This window comes from Pleurodeles waltl, chromosome 2_2 (genome assembly GCF_031143425.1).
Source record: "Pleurodeles waltl isolate 20211129_DDA chromosome 2_2, aPleWal1.hap1.20221129, whole genome shotgun sequence".
Lineage (NCBI taxonomy): Eukaryota > Metazoa > Chordata > Amphibia > Caudata > Salamandridae > Pleurodeles > Pleurodeles waltl.
Genome location: NC_090439.1, coordinates 360418168 through 360435616, shown reverse-complemented (window position 1 = coordinate 360435616; position 17449 = coordinate 360418168).

The window sequence follows — 17449 nt, the reverse complement described above, 5'->3', positions numbered from 1 at the left end:
ATAAAGTCTGTAGGTGACTATTACGTGTCTCTCTTCCATTGTCGACAGGTCCACCAGCGGTCTGTACACTGGAGGATGCCGCCATCTCATCACCTGCCCTAGCGGACGTGCCCAATGGATGAGAACAGCGAGCAGAGAGTCAGCCAACACTGAGGTATCACAAAATGTAATTTGAACACATTTATTAATCCGCAATGTGTCTGTTACTGTGTGTATGTAAGGCCTACAGTGGTGTGACGCAGTTAAAATTAATGCCATGTGGCCCCCTGAAATGGCGGCTGTCTGACCTCTAAAGTGGGACAAGGGGATATGAGGTAACTATGCTGGCGTTGTACACCGTTGCGGTAGGCGGTCGAAGACTGAGGTGCAATCTTGGATTGGTTAACATTGGACCCTATGGGTCCCAGGAGCCAATGACGATGTATGCCGGCAGTGACGGTACGCACCACCGCGGACGTGACTGCCATTTTCTGTCTGTTCCCTCACTTTATACCTGACCTTCAACAGGAGAGGACCTACACTGCAAGTGCTGCTGTGACCGCAGTCTGGAAGTGACGATGGCTTATGTGTCTGGGAAAAGGGCCCCTGCCATCACTTCGGAGGAGTTGGAGAAACTAGTGGATGGGGACCTCCCCCAGTACATACAACTGTACGGTCCTCCAGACAAACAGGTGAGTACACTGTGAGAATGCTGCATGGGCAATGCCTGTTTGCAGTGGTGTGGATGGAAGAAAAATGGCGGGGGGGACTGAGGCCTGCATGTGCGGATGGTGAGTGTATTTGCGTCAGGGCAAGGTTGGGAACGTGGGCCAAAGAGGATGACGGTACAGACGGGTAAAGATTTTCCTTTCCCCTGTCCTATTCCTCTAGGTCAGCGCCCACCAGAAGAAGGATATTTGGTGTGCCATTGCCAAGGACGTACGCATCCTAGGAGTCCACCACTGACGGAGCACCCATTGCCAGAAAAGATGGGAGGACCTTCACCGCTGGAGCAAGAAGATGGCGGAGGCCCAGCTGGGGATGGCCTCCCAACGTGGTAGCGGTGCCCTTTGCACCATGACCCCCCTGATTTTCCGGATCCTGGCAGTCGCGTATCCGGAGTTGGATGGGCGCTTGAGGGCATCACAGCAGCCACAGGGGGGTGAGTACATTATCATTCTGCTGACTTTGCGTGCATTACATGGTGTCTGGATGGGGGAGGTGGGCAGTGGGTTCCCCTAGGCCAGGGCGAGCTATGTAGGCAAGGTCCCTTGTGAGGCAGGCTCTGTGGCACCCCAACCCCACTAGTGGTTAGTGCCATCTACACATAGGGGGTCATTCTGACCCCGGCGGCCAGGGTCGGCGGGAGCACCGCCAACAGGCTGGCGGTGCCCCGCAGGGCATTCTGACCGCAGCGGTTTGGCCGCGGTCAGAACAGGAAAACCGGCAGTCTCCCGCCGGTTTTCCGCTGCCCTGCTGAATCCTCCATGGCGGCGCAGCTTGCTGCGCCGCCATGGGGATTCAGACACCCCATACCGCCATCCTGTTCCTGGCGGTTCGCCCGCCAGGAACAGGATGGCGGTATGGGGTGTCGTGGGGCCCCTGGGGACCCCTGCAGTGCCCATGCCAAAGGCATGGGCACTGCAGGGGCCCCCGTAAGAGGGCCCCACAAAGAATTTCAGTGTCTGCTCAGCAGACACTGAAATTCGCGACGGGTGCAACTGCACCCGTCGCACCTTCCCACTCCGCCGGCTCCATTCGGAGCCGGCTTCCTCGTGGGAAGGGGTTTCCCGCTGGGCTGGCGGGCGGCCTCCTGGCGGTCGCCCGCCAGCCAGCGGGAAACACAGAATAACCGTAGCGGTCTTCTGACCGCGGTGCGGTATTCTGGAGGGGGGAACTCTGGTGGGCGGCCTCCGCCGCCCGCCAGAGTTAGAATGACCCCCATAGTCAGGCTCCTGTGACTTCCAGGTGTGCAGCAATCAGGCTTAGGCCTTGTACCCCATGGGCATGTGACCAATCTAGGAACTATAAGTGCATGGCGTAGTACAGAGGGCTGCTGTGTCTGTTGTGTCCGCCAACTGTAGTGGTGTTGCATGCACTGAACATGGTTTTCTTCATTCTCCCCCCCTTTTTGTGGTCTCCCTGTTCTTGTGTGCAATAGCATCATCAGGCGGAGGAGCAGTGGCACCGGAGCAGGAGGGGGCTGCATCCCACTTGGCCCTGGAGGGCGAAGCAACAGAGTCTGAAGCCACCAGTGGGACGGAGGGTGAGGGGAGTTCCACGGCGGGGACAGGAGCAGACAGCAGTGACAGCAACTCCTCCTCTGATGGGAGCTCCCATGCGGTGGCGGGCCCCTCTGTGCCCCCGCATCAACAGATAAAGCCACCACCCCCCTACCAGCACCGCCCTCCCAGCAGCCTCTCAGTGTTTGTCCCGTGCCCGCTCAGCCAGGAGGGTGGGCATCTCCTTTGCCCCAGGCACCTCAGGCCCTGCCCCAGTCAGCCCTGCTGCCCTCAGTGAGGAGGTTATTGACCTCCTGAGATCCCTCACTGTTGGGCAGTCTACCATTCTGAATACCATCCAGGGTGTTGAGAGGAATTTGCAACAAACAAATGTATACCTGGAGGGCATTCATTCTGGGCAGGCAGCCCAACAGAGTGCATTTCAGGCTCTGGCCTCAGCACTGATGGCAGCCATTGCCCTTGTGTCCAGCCTCCCCTCTCCAACTTCCTCCACCCACATCCAATCCCCTGTACCTCAGCCTATCCCAAGCACACCATCAGACCAGCATGCACACACCTCAACACACAAGGGTGGCTCTGGCAAACATATGCACCACACATCCCACAGGCACTCACACAAGCATCATACCCATGCACACATACCAACATCCACTGCCTCCACTGTGTCTGCCTCCTCCACGTCTCCCTCCTCCCTCCCAGTCTCGTCTCTACTCACCCAAATTCAGCAGACGTACACCTCCTACAATCACTACCTCTACCTCTACCTCCACTCCCAAACCCCTCCATCTACCCGTCCCAGTGTGTCTAAAAAACTTTTCCTGGCCAATATTGACCTCTTCCCTACACCTCCCCCCCAATTCTTCCCCTAGGGCCAGGCTTTCCAGGTCCCAGCCCAGCACCTCAGCCACCACATCCCCAGGCACAGTGGTGCTAGCATTTGCGGGGTTATGGAGTGCGCCAACCATCAGGGCTGCCAGTGTGCCACGGAGCGAGGGCAAGGACACTCCGCCACTTGCCAAGGTGAAAAAGGTGCCCTCATCCCGGAGGGAGAAGCCGAAAACACCTGCCACCAAGGGGTCAGGGAAAACAAAAGGGGATAGTGTCAAGACATCTGCGCCACCATCAAAGGTGGGGAAGGGCCAGAAACTGAAAGGCAGGTCAGGAGAGGGCATGGTGGCACCGACTGAGGGACCAGTGTAACACCTTCTGTCCACGTCGACGCCAACCTGTATGGCGGAGAAGACTGCCACCTGCACCACCACCTGCACCACCATAGACCCCGCAGCCAGCACCACTGCCACAGACCCCGCCGCAAGCACCGCTGCAACAGAGCCCGGCGAAAGCACCGCCGCCATAGAGCCCGCCGCAAGCACCGCCGCCACAGAGCCCACAGCCAGCACCAGCGACACAGAGCCTGCAGCCAGCACCGCCGCCACAGAGCCCGCCGCAAGCACCGCTGCCACAGAGCCCGCCTCAAGCACTGCCGCGACTGACGCCACCGCAAGCACCGCCAGCAGCCCTGTGACATCCTGAGCCAGAGGCACCACCGCAGACATGGCTGCCATCCCCAGTGGTCAGTCATCCGAGGCTGGTGGTGAGTTCCAGGAGCCTGGGCAGCTTCCATGAAGTATCACTGTCATCACAGTTGTCACCTGCATATGGAATGTGAAGCCGCAGCAGTGTGGGGTATGTCTCTGCCTCCATGGCGTATCAACCTACCTGTACCTCGGCAATCTCGTGGCACACACACCCAGGCGAGTGTATTGTTGTGGCCACAATGCACGTGGAGCACTCTGGGCCGAAAGCTCACTCCAGAACCAGTGGAGTATCACATCCAGTACCTCAGTCCTTGGCAGGATGAAGCACTCTGGGCACAAAGCCCCCTCCAGAACCAGTGGAGAAAGGCATCCACTACCTAGTCCTTGGCAGGATGGAGCACTCTGGGCACAAAGCCCCCTCCAGAACCAGTGGAGACTGTTATCCACTTGAGAGACTGTGGCTTTGCACTCCCCAGGATGCAGCAGTGGGCAAACCACCCACTGGAGAGACTTGAGAGACTGTGGCTTTGCACTCCCCAGGATAAAGCAGTGGGCAAACCACCAACTGGAGAGACTTGGGAGACTGTGGCTTTGCACTCCCCAGGATAAAGCAGTAGGCAAACCACGCACTAGAGAGACTTGAGAGACTGTGGCTTTGCACTCACCAGGATACATCAATGGGCATGGAGCCCCCTCGTGGAGCAGTGGCGTCGTGCCTTCATCAGGCTGAGGTGCCCCCCCCTCCACTTGAGGTGCCTGTATATTTTCTACGTGATGCCCCTCCAGTGTTCTCTCCATTTGGAGTCAGGTATCTAGTGTGGGCCTCGCCCATGCATTTTGGGCCCAGTGGTCCACGGACAATGATTGGTGCACTATCCGGACTTGTGTATATGGTGTACATAATTGTATATACTGGATTTTGAGTTTTGACTGATGGATTTTTTTTATCACAATCGTTACAATAATTTCCTTTTGTCCTGTGTTATTCAAGGGGGGGTGTATGTGTAATGTTGGAGCATGTGTTTGTGTGTATGGTGTTGTGTGTGAGGGTGAGGGTGTTGCGTGTGTGTGTCACTCTCTTTTTCCTCCCCCTCCCCTGTGTTGTACGTGCAGTACTCACTGTGGTCGTCGCCGCCGTCGTTGGAGCTCCTGATAGAGGAGCAGGAAGACCATTGCCTGCAGGATCTGCAGTTTGGGCTCCATGGCATCCTGGTTCCTCGTGTGGTGTGGAGAGGTGAGTGCTTTCCCTTCTGTGTACTGTTTCCGCCGTGTTTTTATTCGCGTTGGTTCCGCCCCGGAAAAGGTGGCGGATAGCCGTGTTGTGATAGGGTGGGCAGTACATTGTGTTCCGCCTGTCTGTTGGCGGTGTCCGTCCCGCTTTTTGTTTTTTTCCGCCGTGGCGGTCGGAGTGTTAAAGTGGCTGTCTATGTTGGCGGTTTCTGCCACGGTCGTAATCCAATTTTTTTTCCGTCGGCCTGTTTGTGGTATTACCGCTGCTTTAACACCGACCGCCAGGGTTGTAATGAGGGCCAAAGTCTTTTGCCATTTGTACATCAAAGGCTTTAAGCATAGGATTGACCCAGTGTTAACCTTGCTGAGTTGTAAAAGACAAAAGCCTTTTTCACTCCAGGTGGCAAAAGACTTTGGTCCTCGTTGCAACCCTGACGGTCAGTGTTAAAGCGGCGGTAACACCGCCAACAGGCCAGCAGTAAAAAAAAAATGGAATCATGGCCACGGTGAAAACCGCAAACCCAGACAGCCACTTTAACACTCCGACCACCATGGCGGTAGCAAACACCAGCGGTAACCACCAACAGCCAAGCGGAAAACAAGGTTCCGCCTACTGTATTACAAAAGGCCTATCCGCCAGCTTTTCCGGGGCGGTACCAGTGCCATCAAAAGCATGGCAGAAACAGTGTTCTGAAGGGAAACTATTCAAGTCTCGACACTCAAGGAAGAACCAGGACACCATGGAGCCCGAGCTGCAGGTCTTCCCCAGCTGGTGTATCTGCTCATGTACCAGGAGCACCAACGCAGGAGACCAGGACCATGGTGAGTACTGCACTTTGCAAACAAGGGAGGGGGGAAAAGAGAGTGGCACACACACACAACACGCAACACTCCCACCCCACCCTCACCCCCAACACCATACACACAAACACATGCAACAACATTACATATACACCCCGTAACCCTCTGAAATTACACAAGGACAAAAGGAATGGAGTCAAATTAGTGTAATATTAAAAATACTTAGAAACACGTTTAGAAAGCAAAAACAGTATTTACAACATATACAATATATACAACAGGGGGACAATGGCCACTCAAAATGTCCGTGGCCCACTGGGCCAAAACATATAGGCCAAGCCCACACTTGACTCCTGTCTCAACACTGAGAGAACACTGCAGGGCCATCAGGTAAAAAACACACAGGCACCTCAGGGGGACGGGGAAGGGGGGGCACTTCAGCCGGAAGATGGTACAATGTCACTGCTCCTGGAGGGGGCTACATGCCCACTGCTTGGTCATACGGAGTGCAAATCCACAGTGTCTAAAGTTGGTTTTCCCACTGCTTGGTCCTGGGGAGTGCAAAGCCAAAGTCTCTCAAGTGGGTGGTTTGCCCACTGCTTGGTCCTGGAGAGTGCAAGGCCACAGTCTCTCAAGTGGGTGGTTTGCCCACGGCATGGTCCTGGGGAGTGCAATGTCACAGTCTCTCTAGTGGATGCCTTCTTCCACTGGATCTGGAGGGGGCCATGTGCCCAGTGTGCTTCATCCTGCCACGGATAGGGTGAGTGGATGCCTTCTTCCACTGGTTCTGGAGGGGGCTTTCTGCCCACTGTGCTTCATCCTGCCAAGGATATGGTGAGTGGATGGCTTCTTCCACTGGTTCTGGAGGGAGCTTTCTGCCCAGTGTGCTTCATCCTGCCAAGGATAGGGTGAGTGGATGCCTTCTCCCACTGGTCCTGGAGGGGGCTTTCTGCCCAGTGTGCTTCATCCTGCCAAGGATAGGGTGAGTGGATGCCTTCTTCCACTGGTTCTGGAGGGGGCTTTGTGCCCAGTGTGCTTCATCCTGCCAAGGATAGGGTGAGTGGATGGCTTCTTCTACTGGTTCTGGAGGGGGGTTTCTGCCCAGTGTGCTTCATCCTGCCAAGGATAGGGTGAGTGGATGCCTCCTTCCACTGGTTCTAGGGGGGATTTTGTGCCCAGTGTGCTTCATCCTGCCAAAGATAGGGTGAGTGGATGCCTTCTTCCACTGGTTCTGGAGGGGGCTTTGTGCCCTGTGATGCAGATATTGGGGAGTGCAAGGGCACAGTCACTCACCTGGGTGTCAGACCCACATGGTTTTCTGTGGGCAGGATGCATGACACTCCATGGAGGCGGGACTACAGTCCATCCGCTAGCGGGGACGGCTGTACAGTGGTGGTAGTGCCAGTGCTGGTGTCGGTGCTGCCAGTGGTGGGAGGAGGCTCCAGCCCTTCCCCTGCAGCCTTGGACAGCTGCCCACTGGGGCTGCTGCTGCTGGCAGTGGCGCAATTTGCGGCGGTGTAGATGGAGGTGCTTGCGGTGGTGTAGGTGGCAGTGCTGGCCGCGGTGCAGGTGGCGGTGCTTGTGGTTGTGGTGGTAGCCTCCAGACCTTCACCTGCAGCCACGAACGGCTGAAGTGCCCTGGCTGGAGATCTGTGCCCCTTCCTGACCTTGGCAGATGGTGGTGCCTCCTTGGTTCTTCCAGCTGGAGCCTTTGACTTGGCCTTGCTGGCTGGTTGTGGCTCCTTCTTCTTGCTGGATGCTGTCCCCTTCTTCCCCTTGCCAGGTGGCGTAACCTTCTTGGCCTTGGCAGGTGTTGGTGGTACACTGGCTGGGCTGACGGGTGCCTCCTTAGAGCCTCTCACAGCTGCAGAAACCACAATGGACGTGGACTTGGTGGCTGAGGTGCTGGGCTGGGTTCTGGCCACCCTGGCCCGAGTTAAGGATGGGTGGGAGAGGGGTAGGGAATAGGTCAATGTTGGCCAGGAAAAGCTGCTTAGGGACATTGGGGCAGGAAGAGGGTGAAGGTTTGGGAGTGGCGGAAGAGGCAGTGCTTGTAGGAGGTGTCAGTCTTCTGTGTTTGGGTGCAGGTGCATGAGCTGGATGTTGTTGTGAAGTGGATGGCTGTTGGGTGGGTGTGTGCTTGTGTACTTTGGGAGGAGAAGTCACAGACACAGTGGGAGAGGACACAGGGGATGTGTGCATGGATTTGGGGGTGGTGACTGCCAGTGAGGGACGTGTAGTGATAGGCGTGCTGGTGATGGGGGTAGTGGATGAGGATGTAGTGCATGTAGGTGTGAGTGGATATGATACTGGCAGGGAGGTGGACGAGGAGGAGGAGGGGGACACAATGGAGGCAGTGGATGTTGATGTGTCTGCGTGGGGATGGTGCTTGTGTGAGTGCCTGTGAGATGAAGTGTGGTGCTTGTGTTTGCCTGAGCCACTTCTGTGTGTTGATTTGGGTGAATGCCGGTCTGATGGTGTGCTTGGTATAGGTTGAGGGGATTGGGACTTGGTAGAGGGAGATGGAGGGGGAGGCTGGAGACAGGGACAATGGCTACCATCAGTGCAGAGGCCAGAGCCTGAAATGTTTTCTGTTGGGCCGCCATGCCAGAGTGAATGCCCTCCAGGTATGCATTTGTTTGTTGCAAATGCCTTTCGACACCCTGAATGACATTCAGTATGGTTGACTGCCAACAGTGAGGGATCTCAGGAGGTCAATAGCCTCCTCACTGAGGGCAGCAGGGCTGACTTGGGGCAGAGCCTGAGGTGCCTGGAACGAAGGAGATGTCCACCCGCATAGGGAAGCGGGCACAGGAAACACGCTGAGGGGCTGCTGGGAGGGCTGTGCTGGTACAGGGGGTGGCGGCTGTACCTGTTGTTGGGGTGAGCACAGAGGTGTCCACCACAGCCAGGAAGCTGCCATCGGAGGAGGAGTCGCTGTTTATAGTGTCCCCTCCTGTCTCCGTCGTGGTGCTCCCCTCACCCTCCGTCCCACTGGTGCCCTCATGCACACAAGGGCAGGGTGACAAAACAAGAGTGTGGGGGAGAGACAGAGGATACACTTGGTCAATGCCAGCAAAAACACTACCATTGGCGTACACAACACACAGGGATCAGCCCTATGCACTAGGCCATGCACTACCAGTTACAAAGCTAGTCACCAGCCCATGGGGTACAATGCCTAACGCCACTAGCTGGACACCTGAAACCAACAGGACCCTGCCCAGTGGTATATTCCCACTAACACTATTGGGGGTTGGAGTGCTTCAGAGCCTGACCACAAGGGACCTACCCTGCCATTTCGCCCTGGCCTATGGGCACCCACAGCCCACATCCCCCACCCAGGTACAACCTTAACGGGCACAAAGCCATGCTTCAGAATCTGTACTCACCCCCTTGTGGCTGCTGTGATGCCTTCAAGCGCCCATCCAACTTCGGATGGGCCACCGCCAGGATGCAGAACATCAGGGGGGTCAGGGTACGACGAGCACCCCTTCCTTGTTGGGAAGCAAGCTCCAGCTGGGCCTCCACTGTCTTCCTTCCCCAGCGGCGCAGGTCCTCCCACCTTTTGCAGCAGTATGTGCTCTGCCTGTCAAAGACCCCCAGAGTCCGCACCTCCTTGGTGCTGGCACGCCAAATACCCTTTTTATGATGGGCGCTGACCTGCCAGAAAAAAAACAGCAGAAAAGGGATTAGTCATACCGTCCAGGCTGTCATATTCATGGCCCACCACATCCCTCCCATCCCCTTACACACAGATATTGACCACCATACATGTAGCACTCTGCCCAGGACCCCTCGGCCCCCCCTACACGAGGCTCACACATACAGCACTCCATACATTCATGGCCCACGCATTATGCTCACAGTCTACTTACCTGTTTGTCTGGAGGACCATAGAGTAAAGTATACTGGGATAGGACCCCATCCACCAGTCTCTCCAACTCCTCCGAAGTGAAGGCGGGGGCCCTTTCCTCTAACACTCGATCCATGGTCGCTTCCAGACACAGGTCACAGCAGCACTTGCAGTGTAGGTTCTCTCCTGTTGAAGGTCAGGTAGCAAGTGAGTGAACAGATAGAAAATGGTGGTCACGTCCGCGTCAGTGTGTACCGTCACAGCCAACGTACATCGCCATTGGCTCCCGGAACTCATAGGCCCCAATGATAACCAATGCGAAGTTGCGCGGCGGTCATCGACCGCCGACCGCAACGGCGCACAACGCCAGCGGAATTACCTAATTTCCACTTGTCTCTCCTCACAGGTCAGGCAGCTGCCAATTCAGGGGGGCACAGGCCATAGCACCTAACTGCGTCACAGCAGACATTGGCACATCAACTAACTCTCAAATTCACTTACTGTTTCTGTAAAGAAAGAAATGCATTTTTATTTTCACATGTGAATATGACCCTCTGCTCACCGTTTTCCACCATAGAGTTCAACCAGTGGGGATGAATAGGAGATGGAGACATCCCTCCATGTACAGACCCATGGTGGACCTGGCGACACCGGAGGACAGACACATTATCCTGACCTACAGACTTGATAGGGCCACAATCCAAGAACTGTGTGCCTAATTGGAGCCCAGACCTGATTTCAGCTATCTGCCAGCCCACAGATATCCCCCCTCTTGTGCCAGTCCTGTCAGTGCTCCATTTCCTGGCAAGTGGTTCCTTCCAAGCAACAGTGGCCATGGCATCAGGGATGTCTAAGCCAATTTTCTTCAACGTGTTGATCAGAGTGTTGGGTGCCCTGCTGAAACACATGTGCAGCTACATCGTATTCCCAGTGTGAAAGATTTGGCCACAGTGAAGGCTGACTTTTATGCCCTGGGACATATCCCCAACATCATTGGTGCCATTGATGGTACACATATTGCATTTGTTCCCCCCCCCAGATGAATGAACAAGTGTTTTCACTCTCTGAATGTGCAGATGGTGTGGTGGGCGGACCAGTACATCTCCCATGTGAATGCCAAGTATCCCGGCTCTGTGCATGAAGCCTTTATAGGAGGAATAGCAGCATTCCATATGTGATGTCTCAACTCCAGAGGCACCGGGTGTGGTTATTAGGTAAGCCCATGGTCCCCACCCAGTTGATGTAGGTATATGGGTGTGGGGTTGTCCCTAAGGGTGAGTGTGTGTCTAACAGGTATCCCTCGATATTTGCAGGTGACATTGGTTACCCCAACCTCTCATGGCTACTGACACCAGTGAGGAATGCCAGGACAAGTGCAGAGGAACGTTACAATGAGGCACATGGGCGAACAAGAAGGAATTGAAAGAACCTTTGGCCTCCTGAAGGCCAGATTCCAGTGCCTCCATCTGATCCTTGTACTACTCACCCAAGAAGGTGTACCAGATCATCGTTGCATGATGCATGTTGCACAACCTGGCCTTGAGCCGCCAGGTGAATTTTCTGCAGGAAGATGAGCCTTGAGATGGTCTTGTGGCAGCAGTGGAGCCTGTGGACAGTGTGGAAGAGGCGGGAGAGGAAGAAGATGTGGACAACAGAAGTTCAATCATTCAACAGTACTTCCAGTGACACACAAGTAAGACACTGTAACTTCAATTTCCATTGCAGTTTTGTGTTAGACATTGAACATAGCAGCCTGATTTCCCTATGTCTATGGCCATTTACTCTACCCTTTGCCATCTTTATTTTCAGATCTCTGTGCCCCACTCTGGGTCCTGGTGTGTTTACTGCTGCCCACTACAGGTCATGCCTATGTATATATAACTGTACATTCGAATTGCAATGTTTACAGCTTGTTAAACTTATACATATTTAAATAATTTGACAGACTCCATACTTGTTTTTGTTCCAAGGGTGTTTATTTATGTGCTAATAAGTGGAGGGGGTATTGCAATGGTCTGGGTTGCTACTGGAGGAATGTCCAGGGTAGAGTCCAGTCAATTTGTATCACAAGTGCATTGTCCAAAGGGGCATAGGAAGTGGAGCAATGGCAGTTCAAGTGGACTGGGTGACAGAGTGGGACAGAAGGGTAACAATCAGGAGAGTCCTATTTCCTGACGGGGGTCTTGGCAATGTTCTGTGGTTCTCCTTCTGCAGGGGGTGGGGTGCTGGTGGCCTGTTGGTCCTCCTGTCCACTAGCGCCGGTGGAGGTGGAGGGCTGTTCTTCGGTTTGGCTAGTGTCAGGGGCCCGTTGTTGTGCCACTGCCTCCCTCATGTTGTTGGCCATGTCTGCCAGCACCCCTGCAATGGTGACCAGGGTGGTGTGGATGTCTTTGAGATCCTCCCTGATCCCCAGGTACTGTCCCTCCTGCAGCCGCTGGGTCTTCTGCAACTTGTACAGTATCTGGCCCATGGTCTCCTGGGAATGGTGGTATGCTCCCAGGATCCCTGCAAGTGCCTCGTGGAGAGTGGGTTCCCTGGGACTGTCCTCCCACTGTCACACCGCAGTCCTCCCAGCTTCCCTGTTGTCCTGTGCCTCTGTCGCCTGAACCATGTGTCCACTGACCCCAGGTCTCTGATTGTCTTGGGTTTGTGGGGTTGCCTGAGGTCCCTGTAGTGGCGGACACACTGCTGATTGACGTGTCCTGGGGATAGAGGTATGGGCCTGCTGGGTGGGTGTTGTGCTGGTGTTTTCTGATGGGGGAGGCTCTGTGGTGGGTTGGGACTGTGGCTGGGTAGCCGACTGTCCAGAGGTCCCTGATGGGCCAGGTTGGTCATCGGTATCCAGGCGTGCAGAGCTGCTGTCATCACTGGGGGCCTCTTCTTGGGGGGGGGCTGGATGTTGGTGGCAACTCCTCTCCTGTGACGTTGAGTGGGGGTCCTGTGGGGATGTAAATGCAGTGTTATTGCATCTGCGTGTGCAATCTTGTGCATGGATATGTTTCCCTCTATGGTTGCTATTAGCAAGGCACCTTTGGGTTCTGTGAGATATTATTGGTTTGGCTAAGTGATTGTCACTAGTGTGTATGCTGTGATCAAGGGTGTCCATGCAGGTCTGTGATGGGTGTCCATGCAGGGCTTGGTATTGGGATGGGTGGGTTGTGATACTGGGGAATATGTGAGGTGGTGGAGTGATGGGGTGAGGGTAGGGGTAGGAGTTTGTGATGGCATGCAGGTAGGGTGGGGGATATAGTAGTAAAGATTTGACTTACCAAGAGTCGAGTCCTTCTGCTACTCCTGTGAGGCCCTCAGGATACATGATCGCCAAGACTTGCTCCTCCCATGTTAGTTGTGGGGGAGAATGTGGGGATCCACCGCCAGTCCTCTGTACAACTACCTGGTGTTTTGCTACCACAGAATGCACCTTTCCCGTAGGTCGTTCCACCTCTTCCTGATGTCATCCCTTCTTCTGGGGTGCTGTCCCACAGCATTGACCCTGTCCACGACTCTCCGCCATAGCTCCATCTTCCTTGCAATGAACGTCTGCTGCACCTGTGATCCGAATAGCTGGGGCTCTATCCGGATGATTTCCTCCACCACGACCCTTAGCTCCTCCTCAGAAAACCTGGGGTGTCTTTGTGGTGCCATGGGTGTAGTGTGAGTGGTATGTGCAAGGGTGTGTGGGGTGATGTGTTGGGGTGTGTGCTGTGAGGTGCGTGGATGGTGTATGGGTGATGGTGTTATGTGGCTCAGATTCAGTGGGTGCTCCTGGCTTGTCTCTCTCTCAGTTGGCAATTAATTTTTTTATCGTAAAGGGTTGTGGGTAATGTGGGTGTGTGTTTTGTATTGGATTGGGTGTGTGGGTGTGGTGTGTGTATGTATGTCAGATGTGTATAGTTTGAATTGTCCAATGTGGTGTCGTTTTTGTATGTGTGTATGTGTGTGTGTATTTTGAGCGCGGCAGTGTGTACCACCAATGGTTTACCGCAGTTGAATGACCGCAGTGGTGATTCGTGGGTCCTGATGCTGTGGGCATATTTCTGTTGGCGGTGTGAGTTTTGGTACTGCCAGTTTATCACTGACCTTTGGGCTGGCGAACTTGTGCGGGTGTCTGTATAGTGGCGGATTTCTCTGTGTGGGTCACAATACCCGTAACGGTATACTGCCGTGGTCACGGTGTGTTGGCAGCTGTAGGCACATCGGTCAACGGCATTTACCACCAGGGTTGTAATGAGGGCCTTTGTCCCTATCAAGCTCGACATGGATAGCACCATACTGACCTATGCTTAAAAACTTTGCTAGATAAGCAGACATTTGAGGTGAGTAAATCTAGAGTTGCTGGTGTTGTAGGGTGCTCCTTACTGGAGTTGATCAACACCTAAACTTGGGAACTACCCAGAGTTCTCTATTCTTTTTTGCATATTAATATATATATATATATATATATATATATACATATACACCTACGGGCAGTCACCAGTAGGTAGTTATAGTTCTGGCCTAGTTTCTGGAGAAAAAGTGTTTTTTTGACTTGCCTATATCATTGGCTTCATTTGCCGAATTATCACAAAGTGTTCCAAAAAATGTGTGTAGGAAGTTGGCTCTGTATATACTATTTCAAAGTAAGAAATAGTAAGTGCGCACAGAGTCCAAGGGTTCCCCTTAGAGGTAAGATAGTGGCAAAAAGAGAAAAATCTAATGCTCAATTTTGTGGTAGTGTAGTCGAGCAGTAGGCTTATCAAAGGGTAGTGTTAAGCATTTGTTGTACACACACAGGCAATACATGAGGAACACACACTCAAAGACTTACTCCAGGCCAATAGGTTTTTCGATAGAAAAATATATTTTCTTAGTTTATTTTAAGAACCATAGGCTCAAGATTTACAAGTAATACTTCAAATGAAAGGTATTTCACTCAGGTATTCTAGGAACTTTGAATAATCACAATAGCATGCACAGTTTCGACAAAAATGGCAATAAGCTATTTGCAAAAGTGGACACAGTGCAAAAATCAACAGTTCCTGGGGGAGGTAAGTAAATGTTAAGTTCACAAGTAAGTAAAACACTTACAGGGTTCAAAGTTGGGTCCAAGGTAGCCCACCGTTGGGGGTTCAAGGCAACCCCAAAGTTACCACACCAGCAGCTCAGGGCCGGTCAGGTGCACACGTCAAAGAGGTGCCCAAAACACATACGCTTCAATGGAAATAGAGGTTCCCCGGTTCCAGCCTGCCAGCAGGTAAGTACCAATGTCCTTGGATGGCAGACCAGGGGGGTTTTGTGGGGCACAAGGGGGGACACAAGCAGACACAGAAAGTACACCCTAAGCAGCACAGGGGCGGCCGGGTGCAGAGTGCAAACAGGCGTTGGGTTTTGTATTGAAAGCAATGGGGAGACCCAGGGGTCTCTTCAACGATGCAGCCAGGCACATGGGGGGCTCCTCGGGGTAGCCACCACCTGGGCTAGGCAGAGGGTCGCCTGGGGGTCACTACTGCACTGGAGTTCGGTTCCTTCAGGTCCTGGGGGCTGCGGGTGCAGTGTTGGTTCCAGGCGTCGGATCCCTTGTTACAGGCAGTCGCGGTCAGGGTAAGCCTCTGAATTTCATCTGGAGGCATCGCTGTGGGGGCTCAGGGGGGTCGTCTCTGGTTACTAACAGGCTCATAGTTGCCGGGGAGTCCTCCCTGAGGTGTTTGTTTTCCACAGGTCGAGCCGGGGGTGTCGGTGCAGAGTGGAAAGTCTCACGCTTCCGGCGGGAAACGTGGAGTCTTTAAAGTTGCTTCTTTGTTGCAGAAAGTTGCAGGTTGTTGAACAGGGCCGCTGTTCTCGGGAGCTTCTTGGTCCTTTGGATGCAGGGCTGTCCTCTGAGGCTTCAAATGTTGCTGGTCCCTGTTGGATGCGTCGCTGTTGCAGTTTTCGTCGAATTCGGGAGACAGGCCGGTGGGGCTGGGGCCAAATCAGTTGTCGACTCCGTCGTCACTGCAGGGCTTCAGGTCAGCAGTCCTTCTTCTTCTTTAGTTTGCAGGAATCTAGTTTCCTAGGTTCTGGGTGCCCCTAAATAATGAATTTAGGCGTGTGTTTAGGTCTGGGAGGGCAGTAGCCAATGGCCACTGTCCTTGAGGGCGGCTACACCCTCTTTGTGCCTCCTCCCTGTGGGGAGGGGGGCACATCCCTAATCCTATTGGGGGAATCCTCCTTCTACAAGATGGAGGATTTCTAAAAGTAAGAGTCACCTCAGCTCAGGACACCTTAGGGTCTGTCCTGACTGGGGGGAGACTCCTCCTTGTTTTTCTTATTATCTCCTGTAGCCTTGCAGCCAAAAGTGGGGGCAGTGGCCGGAAGGGCGGGCATCTCCACTAGCTGGGATGCCCTGGGGTGCTGTAACAAAAGGGGTGAGCCCTTTAAGGCTCACCGCCAGGTGTTACAGTTCCTGCAGGGGGAGGTGCGAAGCACCTCCACCCTGTACAGGCTTTGTTCCTGGCCACAGAGTGACAAAGGCACTCTCCCCATGTGGCCAGCAACATGTCTGCTGTGTGGCAGGATGGCAAAAACTAGTCAGTCCACACTGGAAGTCGGGTATGTTTTCAGGCGGCATCTCTAAGATGCCCTCTGGGTGTATTTTACAATAAATTGCACACTGGCATGAGTCTGCATTTATTGTGCTGAGACGTTTGATACCAAACTTCCCAGTTTTCAGTGTAGCCATTATGGTGCTGTGGAGTTCGTGTTTGACAGACTCTCAGACCATATACTCTTATGGCTACCCTGCACTTACAATGTCTAAGGTTTGGCTTAGACACTGTAGGGGCATAATGCTAATGCACCTATGCCCTCACCTGTGGTATAGTCCACCCTGCCTTAGGGCTGTAAGGCCTGCTAGAGGGGTGACTTACCTATGCCACAGGCAGTGTGAGGTTGGCATGGCACTCTGAGGGTAGTGCCTTGTCGACTTAGTCATTTTCTCCCCACAAGCACACACAAGCTGTGAAGCAGTGTGCATGTGCCGAGTGAGGGGTCCCTAGGGTGGCATAAGACATGCTGCAGTCCTTAGAGACCTTCCCTGGAATCAGGGCCCTTGGTACCAGGGGTACCAGTTACAGGGGACTTACCTGAGTGCCAGGGTTGTGCTAATTGTGTAGACAAAGGTACAGTTTAGGGAAAGAACACTGGTGCTGGGGCCTGGTTAGTAGGGTCCCAGCACACTTTCAAATCATAACTTAGCATCAGCAAAGGCAAAAAGTCAGGGGGTAACCATGACAAGGAGGCATTTCCTTACAATGTGTTTCTGAGAATCATATGGAACATGGGAAGTTTCGAGGTGATCTATCAAGCAAGGGCCGAGAAAAAAGGGGGGGGGTTAAAAAAGTGCGTTTACCATTATAATTCCCATAGGGATTTTGAACATGACTGCAGCCCGAAGGGTTGGATGAAACTACACCAGATTTGACAGAAGGGTATCTTTTGGTCCAGAAAGAAGTCTTTTTTGGTTTTTGGTGTAAATCATTTCAGCCATTTTTGAGATGTTAAAAGAAAACTAAATATATACATTTGGAGGCACGAACACTTGACAAATCCACTGATGGCGTATTCACAACGCCACAGGAATGCTCTCATTGGCTGGCCGCAACCTATCTTAAAGTTGTAGCCACCGTTTTCTATAACGAGGAATGGCCTCTGGGGCTGAAATGTGGTAGTAAAACAAACGTATAATGGTTAATGGTCAGGATGGAGGTACTCTGACCCCAAGAATTGTTTAGATGGGTACTTATTATAACAGGTTATGAGTTTTAAAATCTGGAGATGTTTTTTAA